Source organism: Cardiocondyla obscurior, linkage group LG22 (assembly GCF_019399895.1).
Source record: "Cardiocondyla obscurior isolate alpha-2009 linkage group LG22, Cobs3.1, whole genome shotgun sequence".
NCBI classification, from domain to species: domain Eukaryota; kingdom Metazoa; phylum Arthropoda; class Insecta; order Hymenoptera; family Formicidae; genus Cardiocondyla; species Cardiocondyla obscurior.
The window spans coordinates 2203238-2222359 of NC_091885.1; the positions used below are offsets into that span (position 1 = coordinate 2203238).

Here is a 19122-nt window from a genome sequence, read left to right on the forward strand (position 1 = left end):
ATTAACATCGCCTTACTGCAAAAAGATTAGATAACTCAGACTCAGTCCACAGCGATAAATTCGTCAATTAATAAGATTTCCCTTTCGATATCTGTCAGCGGTGACAATAGGGAAATATATTACAGATAAATTACGCACGAGACTCTTAACGTTCATTAATATTTGCATAACGTACGACCGGTTTGCAATAACAATATATCCGCGTAACTGCAAGTAATATTCGCGCGAAAATACAAGAACGATGTTTTTTTTTCGGCGGTATCCACTGCGAGGAAAACCGCGACAAGGCTCGGCGCGAAGAGTCGCCTTTTATTCCGGCGATGCGTGTGAAAACACCAGCCCGCGCAAACCCAGAAAATACAGTAATACACGAGTACCTCGACGACAGCCACTCGGCTCGGTTGTCACGTGTCCCGTTATTTATGGATGTAACACAGCGGCAACCCTCTTATTCGTAGTTTTTACTCATATTTCGCGAAGCCCTGCCGGGGAGAGATCGAAGCGCGCCCGCCCGAAACACCGCGGGATGAGAAGCCACGGTGATATCCGTGGACTGAAACACAGGCGAGACGAGAGAAAGAGAGAAAAACGGAGAAAATCGAGGACGGGGGGGAGGGGAAGGGAGGCGACGGGCGACGGGAGCGAGAGTAGATCCGAACTTCGGGCGTTATTTATGATGCTTTCTCCCAAAGCGGCCACGCTAAGCGACCGCGGCTTTTGCCAGAGTACGATCGCCCTTCCGGTACCTTATGTCGCGCTTATTTCTTCCGAGGGAATCGTTCCCTCGTCGAATGCTGCATTACATATTGCATCCTCCCGTGATGCTGAAACGCGGAAACGACATGGCGGTTTTCAAGCTCGCAACATGTGTTAGTACGATATTTGGAAAGCACCGCGTTTACAAAAGTACAAGGTCCATTAAACCAATCTCGATTAATTCATTCGTACGTAAAGGTATAAGTTCGTACGGCATATAGGTATAAAATATTCGTAATATTATAAATATTAATTTTCATAGAATTATTGCAATTGATTGCGCGCTTTATTTTATTTTTTTTTTTTAAGACAAAACGTATCAGAAATTTCTACTTCTCAGTCTGTTTAATGCCGACGGAACCTCTCATCTCCCACCCACCGGTAATCTACGTGTTACATGTCGCTTGTATAATATCACATGGAAGGGTTAGTGGTCAGTTGGTTGGCCCGTTTAATCCTTTATCCCTTTAAACGTTGTGTATTATCCTCGTAAAAACTAATACAGAAACGACGTTGGTCCGGCTCCGCCTAAAGCCTGCTCCCAGCAGAGGGACGTAAAAAGACGAAAAGAGCAAAAAAAAAAAAAAAAAAAAAAAATAGACAACTCTAGAGCGCAGAGACCCGGCAGCGTTAGCCCCCAGGGCTCGAAAATACGTCGAGTTTGCTCGCTCTGGAGCACAGGCGGGGATGAAGAAGGGAGCAAGAGAGAGACAGAGAGAGGAAAAGGGAGAGAGTTTTGTGCGCAAGAGAGGCGATATATCACCGGGCGACGAAACAACCAACCCCCGACGAGAGTTGCATTTGCATCGACGGACCGACGCTCGCACACGGTCGAGGGCACATATAAAAGGCAGACGCACACACAAGCCCCCGGGCGTCGATCGACTTCATCCCCTCATTCCACTGTAGCTCTTGGTTCCTCCCGGGGGCGCGAAGGGGCTTTACCCGTCCTTCCCTAACCCCAAGGCCTGATTTACATTTTCTTTCCTGGCGCACGAGGTCCCGTTCCACTCGATAAGAGGAAACGCCTTGAACCGGCGGTATTTCAACCCTTGCGAAAAAGAGATTTGGAATTCGTAGCGAGCTCGCGACTCGAATCTGGACTCGATCGCGCAGTCCAGATCGGGGTAGGGCTGAAGGGAAAAAGAGAATAGCCGTCGCAAAAAAAAAGTCTCCCCCAACCTCCTCTTACTGTTAGTTACACTGATTTCACGGAAAAAGGTAAATAACGCTGACGTTAGATTAGATTATATATATGCGAACAAGCTATCGCGATTTTCCAACGAGCCAATATTTTACTTCTTACGTTTTTTTTTATAGTTGATGAAACAATTAACGTAGCTTTTGGAATTTTTCTTTATATTATTTCGCTTTAATAAAAAACGATGTCAAAAAATGAACCATAAAACAAACATAAATTTTTTTTCTTACTAGAAGAAATTTTAAATCAATTTTAAATAGAAAAAATTTTAATCTTTTAAAAGTTTCTTAATTAAATAAAATAAAATAAAAAATAAAACCAAATATCATTAAAATGGATCAAGACGTGTGTTACAAGAAATTATAACATATTATTTTTTTAAATTATTAAAACAGTATATTACTCAAGTTAAAATAAGTGCATTATCAATCGCGAAGATTACTGATTATTTAAATGCCTTCGCGAAAAAGAAAACTACAAATATGCTCACGATATAACGTTCAGAAGGTATGATAAATGTATAATCAAAAGCGCGCAAAATAGCACGCGTGACGTTCCGCAGAATTTGCAATTACTCGCCGCAGTTTACAAAATGGTCGCGCAGTATAAATTAAACTGCCCCGTAGGCAATGCTGCGTTCAATCTCTCAACGAAATATCTCGCTTCAATCTACGCACACATATAACCGTGCATGGCTCAAAAACATTCCACCATTACCGGCACTTGTTCGGCATTGCATTAATTTCCGTTTTGCGCACACACGGAAATGCCTCGCGTCGATTTGCGATTTCGCATCGTTAATGATAAAACCGCACCGTCCGCGGGGCTATAACTCCCGCGAAGAAAATCGCATTTCTACGAGATTGGGCGACGTTACTTGTCTCAACAGAAGGCATGCGCGCATAATAGAGCGTAATTCAAAGGGCCAAAAGAGAATCGTGACGAGCTATGAAAAGGAACAGAGAATATTACGTGGGAGAAAAATGGGAGATCCATTGGATACGCGCTCGAGGAGGATAGGGGGAGGCGGAGGAGGAGAAAAGAGAATGGTGTGGGATATCGCCGACTATGAAATTGGATCCGGATACGGTCCTTTAAACGACGCCGAGAACGTAGCGTCGCGACGACGGCGGCGTTTGTAACGACGGCAGGTTGTTCGCGAAGGATAAAAAGGTTTGCCTATACTTTGAAGATCACGAGTCTGGCACGAGCCAGAGGCTGCTGTTTTCTCTCTCTCCGTTTCCTTCTCTTTTTCTCGTCCGTTCTCTTTCTCAGCCGCCTTCCCTCGGTTTATACTCTATAAACGGAGCACCGGGACCGGCGCTGTGTTGTACGATCACTGAATCATTGTTGGTGATAGATAGCACAGCTGTTGCGCTGAGATCACACGCTCTCGAAATAGTCTGCAACAATACGTTGCTCTCGGGGTGTCTCGCGGCTAATGCGCGAAGTCGCCTCAACCAAGTCGATTTAACGAACCGCACGCGCTTTTCCGGCGATCACTTTGTAGGCGCGCTCGGTCGTCTGTGTCCGTTCGTCCCCCTAGAACGAGGTGTCAAACGCTCTACCGACATTACGCGCTACTACTTCGTTAAAGCGAAATAAATGGCAAGCATAATTATCCACCCAGTCATAATTCAACGGCTGATTAAGGATAAATTTTCTCTCGCGCTTTCTCGCACTTACTCCGTCTGCTGGCCATCGTCGTTTCGATATTTTTACAGTAATCAACCATCAAAGTAACAATTTTATTAATTTCTAAAATATCGAAAGAAAAATAATATTCAAAATTGAAAAAGTTTACATTTATAATTTCAGAAAATTATCGTAAGATATTAAATATACTGTGGGGTGAGAGTAACTGGTTTCGCGCAAATTAATTCGCAAACAACGTGTATCGCAGCGGGGCTGTGTGAGAATCCGTGGAAAGTTAGAAATTGAAAGAATTATGGCAGCCCGCCTCGGATTCTCGCACCATTATTATGTTATGAGAAATAGGGCATATTATACGAAAGACCGGTAGCCTACAGGACCAACGAGTTTACGGTTTAGCGGAGGCGAGCAAACGAGAAGCCAAGGAAGAGAGGTGGCCGCTAGCTACCGTATAATTACGCGAACGCCTCTTCCGGAGATGACGCGTTATTACCCCGAGGCGACTTCCTCGTGCGGCTCGGGCAGAATCCTGCGGACCCTCCTCAAAGGAGGGCCCTGGGGGATACCATGGCTCGCGTAATCGCCTCGTTATACTATCATACACCCGCTTCGCACCACGTTTTAGGATATTCCTTAAGTAGAACCCAAACACTGCGCGAGGAAAAGCAGAGAAAACGTCTCGAAACAGCGTTTAAAACGTGATTCATTGGTTTGCAACAGAAAAGAAAAAAAAAAAGAGTAAGAAAATAATCGTCCCCGTACTCTGTATTTAATCCGACTCTGCTCAGTTTAATTCAGCTAAGAACGTTTATAGATATTAATTCTCATCGTTATATTTATTAATACTTTTTTATACGCGCACAGAGGTATTTGAGCAACTGCAAAAGTTGGTAAAAAGAACTTTATTCTCCTCCGATTCTTGCAGACCGCTCTTTCGTGAGTTTATTACTTCACTCGCTTCCTTCGTTCATATCGACCTCTCTTTTCTCTACACCTGGTTCCACCGCGTGATAAATGGTGCTGTTCCGTTGAACCCTCGCCTTCGTCTTTCGAGAAGGTTTTATCAACTCGGACACGCCGCGCTCCTTCTGCCACTTCTCAACAACGATTCTTTCGTTTCTTGTTTAAAAAGTTTGCCTTATATTCTGTTTTAAAACCTTAAACTGTATTAAATTTTCTGACAACACAGGTTATTTGACCATTGAAAAATTCGATTTATCACCAGATTAAATATATCTTTATCCTTTTTTCTTTTAATATTATTTTCTTACAATTAATCTTTAAATTTTTATTTCATCATGTAAATATGTTATTCATTTAATACTGTTCTCTTTTTCTTTCTCTAAAGATATATTTCTTTTTAATTCTATTTAAATGTTTTTAAAACCTAATCTCTTTCAAATACTAACTGATTAAAACGTGTAATTAAAAAATAATCTTAGGCAGGTAATGATCTTCAAAAATGACTTTCTCGGGTCTGAAAATCGGCCGATTTCGTAACCAGAATAATGTCCGTGTTGACTCCTGCAAGCAGGGATGCTCGCGGCCAGGATGATAGTAGGGAGAAGGAAAATGGCACCCGGAGGAGTGATAGAGGCTATCTAATAGCTCATGGAATTGCCCCTAAAACACCTTTTTAATGAACTATTGCCGCGGGAAATGAAAATGGGGAGACGATAGGCTCTTTTTAGGTCATGTTCGTTTAGCCGTTTCGATGTGCTTTTTATTAATTAAAACTTGAAATGTTCAACACAAAATTTTTAAATAAAATATCTCGCAATTAAATTGTCATATTACGCGAATGAAATATGATATTTTAAAATATTCTACTTGCTACAAAGAATTTCTTTTTGAATAATAAATTTATTTAAACATTATTGCCTGATGTAAATACAAATGTAAGTATGCATAAGCACGTGAGTGAAGTACTGATTTTTTTTTTTTCTTCCACAGAAGTAAGCTGTACAAAAGAGAGAGGATGTCACAGAAATATCCATATTCCGTGAAGCGTTGATAAATTCGATATAAAGAGATTTGAAAAAGCATGACGCATAGACTAAAATGCGAGAAGAGGAGAAAACTATCCGATGGATGGAGGCAAGCTGAGACCCAGCGAGACGTCGGACCGAAAACATTCCGGAGAATTAGATGTGCAGCCCCGCCAGGAGATCAAAAAAAGGGTCTCGGCAACGAAGACGAGGAACGGAGCGATTTGTCAAAACGCGCATCGCCGCACGCGCTCACTATCCCGTCTACTTTTCCTCACGCTTCCACATGCTTTCTCGTTCTCATTGTTATGTTAAGTATTGCCGCGAGCGAAGGCACGGATACACTGAAAAAGTGGTCCCGATGCAAAAGAGGACAAAAGGGAATAAATTCCGATTAAAATCCAAAACTCGAATCGAAAGAATTTTTTATGCGTGTAAAACAGAATTTTTTTATGTGTGTAAAACATTCATGTAACATGAAGCGTAGCCATGTGCATCAAATGGCAATAAAAAGCTGCTTAGAAAATCTTTAAGATATTCTACTGTGTCGTGACTTCTTTTAAGAAAAAGACAAATCTAAAGTAACGAACTATATAAATGAAGGGAGAAAGAAAAAGAGAAATAAGAAACTGTAGAATTTGTTATTTCTATTTGATGACATCGTGAAGGAGCTTTTAAATTACTCTCGTGAGAATCGGTGTACCAGCCACCTGATCTATTAAAGGACTACTTCAATGTCTTCGGGGTAGTTTCTGGTCAACTGTAAAGGTTTGGATTATGGCTGTAGCTTGTGGTGTTTATGAGTCCACGTAGGCCGATTACTACGTTCGTAAGGGTTTGCCGATCGTTTTAGGGAAAATAAATGACCCAGAAAGCTCTACATATACAATATACAATGTTATAAATGTCTTTCTTTTTGATTAATTAATTACACGGTCGGGCAAAAAAAAAAATGTGCTGGCGATCGTTTCTAGATTAATTTTATCACATCAGTTTTTTTTTTTTCTCTTAAAAAATAGACGAGTCTTGACATGGCCAACGGTAAAATCATCGATAGAATAAAAGTTTAATTGATAGAATAAATTGATAGAATAAATAATTAATTGTCAATTAATTCGGTCGGAGTTTAAAGTGGAATTTTATCTGTGAAAAGCGCGATATATTCAAGTCAAGTTTTTTACGGGCGAACGCAACGAGTTACGGAACGTAAACAGTGTCGCGCGTGCTGCACACAGAGACACACGGACGGACCGGCCGCGCAATAGTAAACATAAGGATTGAGGCAAGCTTGAAGTAGGTCAACGAACGTGCTGCGTCCTGCTCTACGCGTTGTTCCTCTCTTTCTTAATTTGGCCGGCAGCCAACACCGCAGGTAGCGCCGCGCGGGGCCTGCAGCGTTCGAGCAAACTACGATGCAATCCATGATGGCGCACGTGCTGACGTCGCACGTGCTGACGTCACACGCGCTACGTTCAGGTGAATCGCCGCGCGCAAAAAGATTCACACGCCGAACGCTCGTCACGCAGAGAGAGAGAGCGTACGTACAAATATATCGATATAATATACTTGAGAGAAAGAGGAGACCTCGGGAGAGACATTATGCATCGACGGAGCAACCGCAATAGTGAGAATTATTTTGGACTTTCATAATATCGATAGTTAAAACTTGTGAAGCATTGAAATGATATTGAGAATATTTGACAGAGCAGTCAGCGTGGAATTATGGTACATCGCGTTGGCCTCCTCCGGTTTGGCGGTCGGGTGAGGGGCGAGCGTGGCTTTAAAGGGCATTTCTCAATCGAGACGAACGTCGTAGACACACGTACCACGCGGCAAGAAGAGCTCTTTTTCTTCTCGCTAAAAGGTGATTCCATTAAATAATTAAAAATATCAATTCCCGCGAATTAACATCTCTGATTATTTTTCTGTATGGGTAGAGTATTTTAACGCGACACGTGTTCGATCTCTACAGCATTTTAGTACGTCTCTTAAAAATATATTTCATTGTTATTACTTTGTCGGTATAGATTTAAATCTGGAGAAGATTACGCGATTACGGATCCTCGCCGGCGTTATCAGTGAAAAACAAACTGCTGGCGGTTCGTCGAGTTTGTTTCGCGAGTGCTGGAAGTTGGAGTGTTAGAAGAGGACCGACATCACATTCTAAGAAAAGAAGAGGACCATGCAGAGGCGTTTTGCATTGGCGGAGCAACCCTAGGGTAAGCGTAATTTTTTTTCCTTCATATAAAATCAAAGCTTTGGCTTATCCATGATAAGAAATACTTTTTATTTTTTTTTTAATTAATACATTACTTACAGACACGTAAAAAAATTTTTTTTAAACCCAATAAATATTTTGAGCACGTCTACAATTTAAATTTTATATTTATTTGTTACAGATCATCGCTAACTCCGCTGCTACGCATCGTTCGGTGAGTCAAAATTCTTTTTTTTTTTTTCCATTATACAAACTTCGGATGGGAAAATTATTTTACGCACAGAAAAAAAATTAAAAAAAAAAAGATTTTACGTAAATTCGACATTTCGGATATTAAAAAAAATAATGTTATTTTAAAAAAGAACTTTTCTCATTAAAACTTAATTGATTATTAAAAATACATAAGAAAAGTCGATCAGCGAACGAAGTTGAAAACGACACGCGACAATCTTTCGATAATCCTCGTCACTTCGATAATGCACACTATTATTCCTGACACTTGGAATTAGCTCCCTTTTCTCTCGCCGGCAGCCCCTGAATCCATCCTGCTTTCGTCGCTACCCTTCGATTTTCAACCCCACCGGCAAACTCCACTTTCTTTTTTCTCGGCGGGCCCGATTTCATTTCTTTTACAAGCGCCGCGTCATCATTTTTCATAGACCCCAGCATTCTTTCTCCCTCGCCCAAGCTTCCTCGAATAAGGGAGGGTTTCCACGATACGGCCTCCCACGTTTTGCACCGGTAACTGTACCTCCGGTCGCCGTAGTAGTAGAAGAAATAAAGCGTTGTAAGAAGGGCGCTAGGGAGTGCCCTTATTCTTCGCCACCGTGAACCGTATTGGCGCCTTTAAACGGCTCTAGTCGATAGCACCGCGTCATCGTCGCTAACAGGCTACGCGGTGCCGAAGGTTTCTACATGTTTAAAGATGAGTACACTACCGAAACGAGTATATTGTGAGCCGCGTGAGATTGCCAAATCACATCGAAGTAATAACATTTTCTTTCAACATCGCGTTAAATAACAATGTCCGTTAATTTAATCGAGAAAATCATATCGCGCGATCTCACGTGAGATCGTGATAAAGAGCCTGATTAATTTATTGTTTGAAACGCGATTCATAGAAGCTCGCGGGCTGCCACGGCGAAATTATCACTTGATAGACCGCGAGTACACAGTGCAGCGCGATGTAATCATCGTTACGCTTCCGTCATTACATTCCGCGGCTCTATAATGAACATCCTGTAACTATCCATTCACCGATGCTTCGGAGGCTGAATTTCGGTAACAAAGAGATGGACAGGGAACGGGTGCTGGGAGCTCGTAAACGCGAATGACGGTGACAAGCGCGCGAACAACACTGGTGACAAGGAGAACAACGCGCGCGGTTGACGGTAACGGCGACGAGGTAGGTGACATCGATGATGACGGCCGATGACGAAGACGAGAAAAACGAAAGATGAAGACGGTAGTCGACGACGATAACGGCGACAGTACCGAGCGACGACGATAACGATAACGAGAACAAGCGCGGGCAAGTGATTTAGAATATTCGGTGGCGGATGTCAGCTATTGCTCGCCCACTGCGACGTCATTATGTCATCATCATTCTCCTTCGCGCCGACCTATCCCGTTGACGGGAGGCGCGCGCCTGGACATCACTCACCCGGTCCAACACCATCAGCCACGACGAACCCCGGCTTCACTTACCGGCTCACGTCGGACAAGGCTAAACAATATTTATCATGTAGTCAGCCGCTGCCACGCTGAATTGAAGTTCCGGTGCCACCCACGGTAATACACGCTGCGTCAAACAGTGCGTGGCAATCTGTGTACCTAAAGGTCGAATAAGTTGCTCCGGATTGTCATTCAACTCGCGAATTATGGACGGGCGTTTATCGGTATGAAACTCTGACTAGAAATCCACAATAGATACGTTCGGAAACGGCCCCGCTTTTCTCTATTAAAAGTTACATTTCTTAAACAATAGAAATAAAAATTTCTGTTACGTTAATACGAAGCTTTCCAAAGACATTTTTCGACTTAAATTTTTATTTCACGTCGGAATCAATTTTTAATTAGAAATCGAAAATTATTTTTAGTTTTTAATTAATTCTGCATTAATATAAAGAAGAAAACAAAAAAAAAACGGACATTATTTTAAACACCGGGGTATATGTGTTCGGCTCATTTTAACGATTCCAATTTTACGTTGCCTCCCTCGGTATACAGCCTCTCCTGCCCTACCTCTCTCCGTTTCTCCCCTCGTACCGCCACGACGAACGACCAAAGTCTCCGAGGAAATCATTGAATATGCAACTTAAGGAAATCCTCGGATATTGCGCTTTATTATAAACGGGCTGGCCCCCGGTTACCGCCCTCCGCTTCCCTCGAAACTTCCCTCGACGCCAAAAAGACTTTGCATGCGAATATTTTCAGATTCGGGAGAATGCAAAATCCCGCGGGACCGGAGATCCGTTGGTTATCTTCGTAGATTCGAAGTGCTTACAACTATATTGTCCTCGCGGTTAAAAATCAACCGAGTAAATACAAAATTCTGCATAACAGCTTTTAAGTAATTTAACAGACATTTAAGTAATACAACAATTAACAGCAATTGTATTTAATAAGCACATACGTATATTAGCGAAAATTGCGCGACAGTTACCGGAGGCAAATTAAATTAATGAGTTGATGCATTTCATTGATGTCAACTGTGTAAAGATCAATTAGATTTACATGTCGGCATACGTGTAATTTTATACATTGTAAAATCGTTTCTATGGCTTTACTGTAACGAAGAGGGCTTTTCCTTGCGAATACAACGAACGTTAGAGTGAAAGGCGCGAGGGGAGGAGCGCCGAGAGATTTGGGGCTGAAGGAAGGATAGGTCGGATATATAATTAGGCAGCGTTTGTAATTAGCGTAAATTGCTTCCCGGTAAGAGGGATACAAGCTTTAACATCGCGCGGGAAGTGAAAACTATTATAAATTTAATATAGTACAATCCGGTTAAGGGTGAAGGATTTTGGAAGAAGGAGTGTGATTAATTAAAGATAAAGTTTCTGAAAAAAAAAGGAGGAAAAAAAAAAAAAAGACCGATTGCAATAAGTAAATGATGGAATATGTAAATTAAAGGAAATAAGAGATGATGCTATTATGAACGATACTCCCCTCATAACAATAAATGCAAATAAGGTAATTTTTTTTTTTCTGCATAAGGACCGTTCTCCGATTAAAAAAATGTTAGGAGAATAAAACAAAAATATATATTAATTTAAATATGCAGATTAAGTTAACGCAATAAAAAGAAAGTGACAAAATAAAGTAACTTTTAATAAGAGACGCTACAGAAGTGCGGTTAGTCGGCAGAACGAAGTTATCAAGAACGGTGTGAGAAAGAGATGAGGGGGGGGAGGGGGAAGGAGGGGGACACCTTTAAGTATTGGAACGCAGGTGCTGGGCGCGTGATCCTCCTTCGGAAATATACGGTTATCCGCTTAACTTAGACGCTGGCGAGACGGAAGCCATCGCCGGTCCGCGTAATATACTGCCCAATAAAAACTTAGTTACTACGTTCCGCCTCCGCCGTTTTCTCGACGTTAGCCAGCGTCTTCCTCGTTTCTAACCCGAGAAAAGAAAAGAACGAAGGAACGAGCTGAGACAGGATGAAAGTAAACTCGAAATGCGGCAAGGAGGATACACAAGAATAAATAACGAAGAAAAATAGACGACGGCGAAGAACGGCGCGGTGGATTTTAACAATCTCTCGGCTCCGTCGTTATCGGACGTGTGGTCAATGATGCCATATAAGCTCCGGTAATGATACGAGGTGGTGCCTAGAGACAATAACGGCTGCACAAACCATCAAACGAGCTTCCGAATGGCGTAGCAAGGATCGCGAGCACGCTGTAACCCTCCAACGTCTTTTGCTTCCTTCCGTGCGAGATACCACGAGGTGCGTCCTTAACCAGAAGATCCTGACTGTATTGTCCTTTATAGCGGCTAAAACGCCAAGAGACACTAAGCTTCCATTCTCTTTTGATCCTCTAATAACGCGCGTACCGTTCTCCAACTTCTTAACGATCTGAGAAACGAGATCTTACAAACTCGGAAACAACCGTCGGCCTATCTGCGTAACAGTGACGAATTCGCGGAAACGATATTATTGCCGTTAACGTCAATTTTTATTATAAACGTGTAGATGCGTAAGAGTACATTATATCAAATATAAATTAAAACGTCCCGAGATAGAGAAAACCGACAGTAATCTGACCACCTACTTTTACCGCACGCGTCATAACGCGCAAAATAATCAAACCGGCCGTGAAAACATATGCTCACTTGCATTCGCTCCGTGAAAAGACTGAAGAACCGAAGGGTTGTGTGTGTTTTGGCTCATGATCATCCAAGCAACCGGACGGTTCCGGAGGGTGACAGATTGTTTGATGGTTGATTGTCGCGCACTGCTTCGGGGGTCGTCTGATTGGGTCGCCGCGAAACATCTGGCGGCCTCCCGCGGGGCTCCCAGACGACAATCATCCTACAATCGCGAGGTAATACTCCGAAAGATGTCTTCATCCTCGGGGACATGAGATGAAAATAGAGGATTTGCTCGAGCAATGGAAATTCCCACCGCAACATCACAAAGAGAATATATCCATGACCATAAATAATATTAAAAAAGGGTAAAATTTAATTTAACGCGTACAAATTAATTTTAATAATTACATACGTTAATTTAAAAAACTTGAAATTATCTCGAAGTAATTTTTTTAAAGAGATATTTAATCATTTGCAAACACCGCACGGTCGAGTAATTTTATTTAAAAATTTATACTTATTGCGGTCGAGTCGGAAAAAAAAAAAAAAAATTTTTGTCCTTTAAGGGCATAGAGAGAATGCAGACAACGCACTGAGGAAGAAGCGTACAGAGCGAGAGGAAGCGGAAAAAAAGAAGGGACTTTTACAAAACCCATCCGTTCTCTCCCCCCCCCCTCCCCCAACCCTTGCCGCGTAGAGACATTGATACCTAACGGCTGACGGTACCCACCTACAACTCGACGACAATGGATCCTTTGCGGGCAGAAAAAAAAAGCGTAAAAAGAAAAGAGAAAGAGAGACAGAGCGGTCCACTTTTGGCATAGGGAATGAAAGAAAGAGCGGCAATGATGAAAGCATTGTCCCTGTTCAACGGCTCTTCTGTGAGCCTTCGAGGCGGTCGGTCTATCTCCTTCAGCTCCACCATCTCTAACATAACTACAGTCACTTCCATCTCTCCGATCCATCGTCTCCACGTGCCCGCGTTCAAGTTTCGAGCTCACCTCCAGATATCTTTTATCAAAGCAATAAAATAACGATAGACTCGTCGCTCACGATTACAATAATTTAACGCTTTTATAATTCGCGAAAATTCGGCCGATTATCCTTGATAATTATCAAATTATAATTCGACTCCGCTCGAAATTGCTAAGAAAATCGCCGCGATTTTCGTAAATCGGGAGATTAAACAACACGGAATGGCATGTCGTCTCTCAATCCTGGAATGTAATTCGAGAAGCCAAGTGTTTGCGTGTCTTCAAGGCTAGGGTGATCTTCGGGACCCTTGACTCGCTAGGCGTAATAACGCGATAATCTTCTCGCGCAAAACAAATAACGGGGCGGCCGTTTCCCTTCAATGCGGCGTGCTCTAACCCTTTCGTGAAAGGGTCTAAAGAGAGCAATCCCCGATGATCGATCACAATCGACTCCTTCCATACGAGGGCATTCTTTGCGCTATGTCGACGCTCGCGGAGAATGGCGAGCGCACGAGGGTTTAGGGTTACGACCCCTCAGTTCCGCGTCGTGCCGGCGTTGTTATTCTTCGAGCGAAAACTATTTACAAAGTCGAGGCTAATGGCATCAAGCGATTTTGTTCCATATGCCTCAACACCCCTGTGCAACATTAGCGTACTGTTCTTAATAGGATTCTACATCGAGTGCCGTAACATCATAATGCTATACTATTCTCGTATGTTAAACTGATCCGTCAATGCTAACACGACTGCTCTCGTAGACATATCGTATTAATATTTTTTTACATCTTTGATTCATCTTCTTTAATAAAATTAATTAAAATTAAAATAAAATTAACAAAAATCGTAGAATATTTTGGCAACAGATAAATTACAAAAAAAATAAATTACAAAAAATCGTAGAATATTTTGGTAACAGATAAATTACAAATAAAAAAGAAAAAAAAAATCGAAAATGTTAAGAAATGTTAGCGCAATATTTGGGCGTGATTTACGAGCCGTAGTTTTATTGTTAAAATTTAATTGGCCAGAAGGCTGACAAACTCAATCTCAAAACTACCACGGTTACGGAATCGTCGAACAAGTTTGCTCCGCCGCAACCGCATCCCTTTTCTCTCTCGCGATTCTGGTACCCTTTTCCGCCAGAGGTTTCTAACCAGGACCGATTTCTCCCTTCCTCGTCGACTATTACGATATGCCTATCCCGTTCTTGCTTTCAATTTGTTCTCCTTCTCAGACCGGCAGCGCGCGCGGCGCGCACAAATGGAAAACGGATTGATTAATCGTAGTAATTACCGATCAGCCCCCGCTAATTAGATATCCGACTCCTGCCCACCCCAAGGCCCCCAGAGAGTTTCCTGCTAGCTACAGGAGACGACGGTGGTACTACCACCGCATTGAGGGGACTTTCCGAGCCTTCGGCGAGGCTGATGAGAGACGTCGAGGGGGCGGATACGCGGCACGAGGATGACTAAATGAGATCATTTGCCGAAGTCAGCCAGCGAGCATGAAATGAGAACGCCGAATTTTGTTATTCTAACAGATTGAATTATTGCAACTCCACAGTTAAGTTACGTGGCCTTTAAAATCGCGCTACAAAGCGCCGCTTTAAAGAATCATATAAAACGCAATAACTGAAGCGGGATAAAGTTAGAATGTAATTTTTAATTTTTTATCGCGCGTCGAAAATACATTCCTCCCTCCCAGTAGGCAGTATCTGAAATTCCGGAAAATAAGCTTCTCTTTTCGGGCAAGGATGGGGAAAGGAAGCTTACACTCAATCAAGTTGAAAATCCTGAGACGCCCGTATAAGGCGTGCTCCATAAAAAAGCACCGCGAAGTGATGGAACGACGCGATACGAGCAACATCGCTGACACCGCATACCCATGTGACTTACAATTCTTGATGTCACCTGCGCCGGACGCGCGCAAACGAGTCTCGGGCACGGATCTTGATTCACATCGAGCACCGTCGTCACGTTGGAACGCAGAAACATTCTTAAAATTCTTTAAAAAACACGTATTTCAATAGCTCGCCAGATCGAACGATAATAATTCTCCAATTAGCTGAGTAATACATCGATAAAATACCGAATCTGAACTATATTTATAAGAAAAAGAAGAAAAAAAAAAAATAAAATACATATATTATCTTTCTTTATTTAATTAATTAACTGAAATAAATGCAAATTTTCTATTGTCGTTCGATTATTCCGTTCACAGCGAGCGGGGATCATCGTGGAAATTCGAGCCGCGAGATACGAGATTTACTGTTAAATTATCGCCGTTCCTGAATACGTAAGACGGCGCGAGTCCATCCCCGTTTCCCATAATAGCGTGCTTTCTTCCTCGACAATCTCATTTGCGGGGACGTCCGCTCCTATTCTCTATCTTACAGGTAATCGAACGATTCGCAGTGAAACTGAATATAGCTGATTCCAAATGCGAAGTTGCTTACTTGAAATGCAAACGATATAGCTTATTCTCATTCCCGGATACTCTCAATGATTATGTAAGATCAAGAATAGGAAAAACCGATTGCGGAAACTGTTTTCCTATAATCTTCCAAGCGCAATTAAATTCGAAAGAAGAAGAAGAAAAAAAAAAGGAAGTTTCTATGAAAACGCTGATGAATGATTCAGATTCTATCGCGGCGGAATTTATATTGACGACGAGGCACATTGTAGGCTCGTTAACATTAATGATAAATCAATTTTATACCATCTTATATGCGCGATACCGTTGTCTCGCGTGCCACGCGGCATTCTCGATCCACACGGATTATTTACCGCCATGACGAAACGCGTTACCACCTTTACGCGTGCCAATGATTTATCGCCCATCGTTCAGTTGCGCGCTGGCAAAGGCCGTTTACAAAACGAGTCATGGCGTTTTCGTGGAATACGCGCCACGAGATTAGGTCCGGTCCGGAGCAACGGGAGTGACGTTTAACGGCCATTGCCTTTAAAACTGTGACATCCACGCCGTGCAACAATATTTGCAGAACACGGGCCGTAGGTGGACCGTGCCGGGGGAGAGAGGGGGGAGAGGGCAGAGGGGGTAAGGGAGCACGCGGGAAGAGAGGGCCGGAGGGATATTAACATCCGGTCGCGGGGATTTACGGCCCCATTCGCGTGGCTCCCGGGTCTCGGACGATTTTGTAAAACGAAATGTCTCGTTAGCAAGTCGGTTACAGCCGAACGCATATACACATGCATACGACATACGAAGGGGATGTCGTAGATTACTCGTGGTTTTACAACGATCTAAATTACCCCCGCGACGTGCAGTTATGATGTTAACGATCCGATGGTGAAGAGAAAAAAAAAAAGAAAAAAAAAAGATCGGGAGAGTATCGCCGAGTGGCTATATTTCGTGGTAAAAAAAAGAAATCTTTTCTCTTCGCTGTCGAGAAAGGACAATTAGTATCGGTTCTTCCTTGACATGCGGATAACAATTACTATAATACGTATTATTTAATGTGCCGATAATAGGATCGCGTTAATTGCGGCGTAAATCTTGGGAAAATTATAGATCGAAATGACATTTAGACACATTCTCGGCGTTGCCGAAACGCACGTTTTATTGTTCATGTGCGCGAGCGTCTTTTTCCGTAACCACGAAGCGGTAAATTTTGCTCGGTGATTAAGCGTCGTCTTGGAGACTTAAACGAAATCGCTCTTCGTCTCCGTTAACATCGAAACCCTCTCAAGATACTGCGCGTCGCGGCGCCGGTGCAGCTGTAAGTGATAAAATTATTTCGACCTCTGGTTTTAAATAGAGTAAATCGCGCCGGGACACCCGTACGTAACGAAGAACCGCGTCGACGAGAAACAAAAATGGAACCAGAATGTTTAAGACTAGAATTATCTCGTGCGCAGGAAGCCGCTTATCACAACATGGACAGATTCAGAAATCGGGGACAGATTCGGCGACCATAATTAATCCGCGCGAGAAGAAATACGATTTTCAACGGATGTCAACACCTTCGTCGCGAGGAAATAAAGGCGACTGTTTTGGTGCAGGGAGACATATCTCGTTGCGCATCGCGTTGATATAATGCCCGCGATACATCGAGTGAATAAATGGACCTAGTGATAAAATTATTTAGTTTGCGACTTAAGTAACCTAAATTACGACGTATCCCGCGCGATATACGTACTGCGCGAGGGAAAAACTCTGCGCGGCCGCGGAGGCGCCGGCGGAGGAAGGCACCGGCGAGACAAACGGCTCGCGGGATAAAATTATTTCGACCGCGGATTAAACGCGGATGAATCGCGGGCTACCGTTTGCGGCATACGCGCGAAAGAAAAATGTCGTCGAGATTCCGCGAGCGAGCGGCTGCAAAATAAACGGTCTAGGTGCCGGCCGGACGGTGGAGGATGCGCGAAGGGTGGGCGAGAGCCGATAAATAACCTCTGCTTTATTAGCAAGATACACCGCAAGGTAGGGCGAGAGCGGTTAAATTAGCGAGAATATTAGCGCACATTTGTGCGGCTCGCGCGCCGCTGAAATGATGCACGTGAACATTAGCGTGCGTCGCGAAGACCGATGGCTTCGCGGATGGCGGTTCTCAAATAAGAAGACAAAGCCATTCAGTTTTCGAACAAGACGATCGATTCTTAGATGAATTATTATTAGTTTGCATACGGTTCAGAATCAAGATACAATGCGGCATTATAATTTTTTTCTTTTTTTTCTGCAAAGTCTATCCGTTAATCTTGTAATTTAAAGAGGCTCTTCCGCGTCATTTTCGATCATTTATCTCCCTGCGCCTCTGAGTACGTAATCGCTCGCACATTTTAACACGTAACAGGCGCGCGCGAGTGGTTCCTTCCCTATGCTGATTCTGTACGTGCGATTTTCAGACGGGTTAGATAGAAGCATGCGCGCGTTTGTGTACAAGCCGCGGAGGGCAGTACACAGTAACAAGCTGGCAACGGTTCTAACTACTGTCCAGGCTGATATATGTGACGGAAAATTGTGGACGAAGGGAGCGTGAACGAGAAAGCGAGAGAGAACGGAAGAGAGCGCCCGGGGGAATGGTTGGCCTCTCCTCCTCGATCCACGCAGACGTTTCTCGGGTATTTTATTTACGAATTATTTCATTTGTCCAGCGTATTCTAATTAGACCGCCATCTCCGAGCCGCCGTCGCCACCATTCTCATAGTCATCGTGGTCGTAGATGCACCTCGGTCTCCCTTCCCTCCCCCCTCCTTGTCCGGCCGACGTTGCGAGACGCGGGGGCAATGGCCACGCTCTAATTGCATTACGGAAACATGAGTTTCCTCCGGCGAAATATATCACGAAACTTATCGCGCCGCGAAGAAATTGCCGTGGGCTCACTCTTATGCACTTCGGGCGCGAGTGCAAGCTTCGTAAACCCCGGAGTCCGCCTACGTCGCGCAACCCTTATACACCTGTACACCAGCGCGAATCGTATATCACGGCGCGCTCTTTCGCGTCTTCGCGTGCAAAAACGCGAGGGTGATTTCCCTGTCTCCCTTTCTATTCTGATTTTTTTTTTTTTTTAATCTTTTTAATCTCGAGATGGCCCTTCGCGAAAGATGCGCGGCCAATTTTTCTTTCTCGCACGGAGCAAAATGAATAATGATTCTGAAATTCGGATATCGTGTACAACGCTGCTAATTAACTCCGGGATAAATTAAATCCGCTTTCATTCACGTAGCGGCAAAGTTTATAGGAAAATGTATTTTCCGGCATAAATTTTGGCAGAAGTATCCGAAGAACGCTGACACGTTGAAAAATACTGAATGTAAACAGCGAGCCTTTGCCAAATGCTCCAGGCCCACCCCGCTTTTTCGATCGTCGACGACGCAATTAGCACCGTTTCGCGCGACGAACGAAGCGGCAGCGGCTCCGTAATTACCGCGGCTTTCGCGTGGGCGACCAGAAACGCGATGGAAATAAATATAAACGGCGCGACCGCGGCGGTTGGCTACGCGAGGCATCGCGGCGTCAACTTCGTGGATCGCTACCGGTGGGTCCTCCTTA

At 43.4% G+C, this 19122-nt stretch overlaps 1 protein-coding gene across 3 annotated transcripts in view; it reads right to left on the bottom strand.

Annotated features, from left to right (window-relative positions):
- The window catches only part of Hth (Meis homeobox homothorax), a 388286-nt gene that overhangs the window by 60896 nt on the left and 308268 nt on the right, over positions 1–19122 (bottom strand). The gene's annotated exons all lie outside the window — the stretch shown is intronic.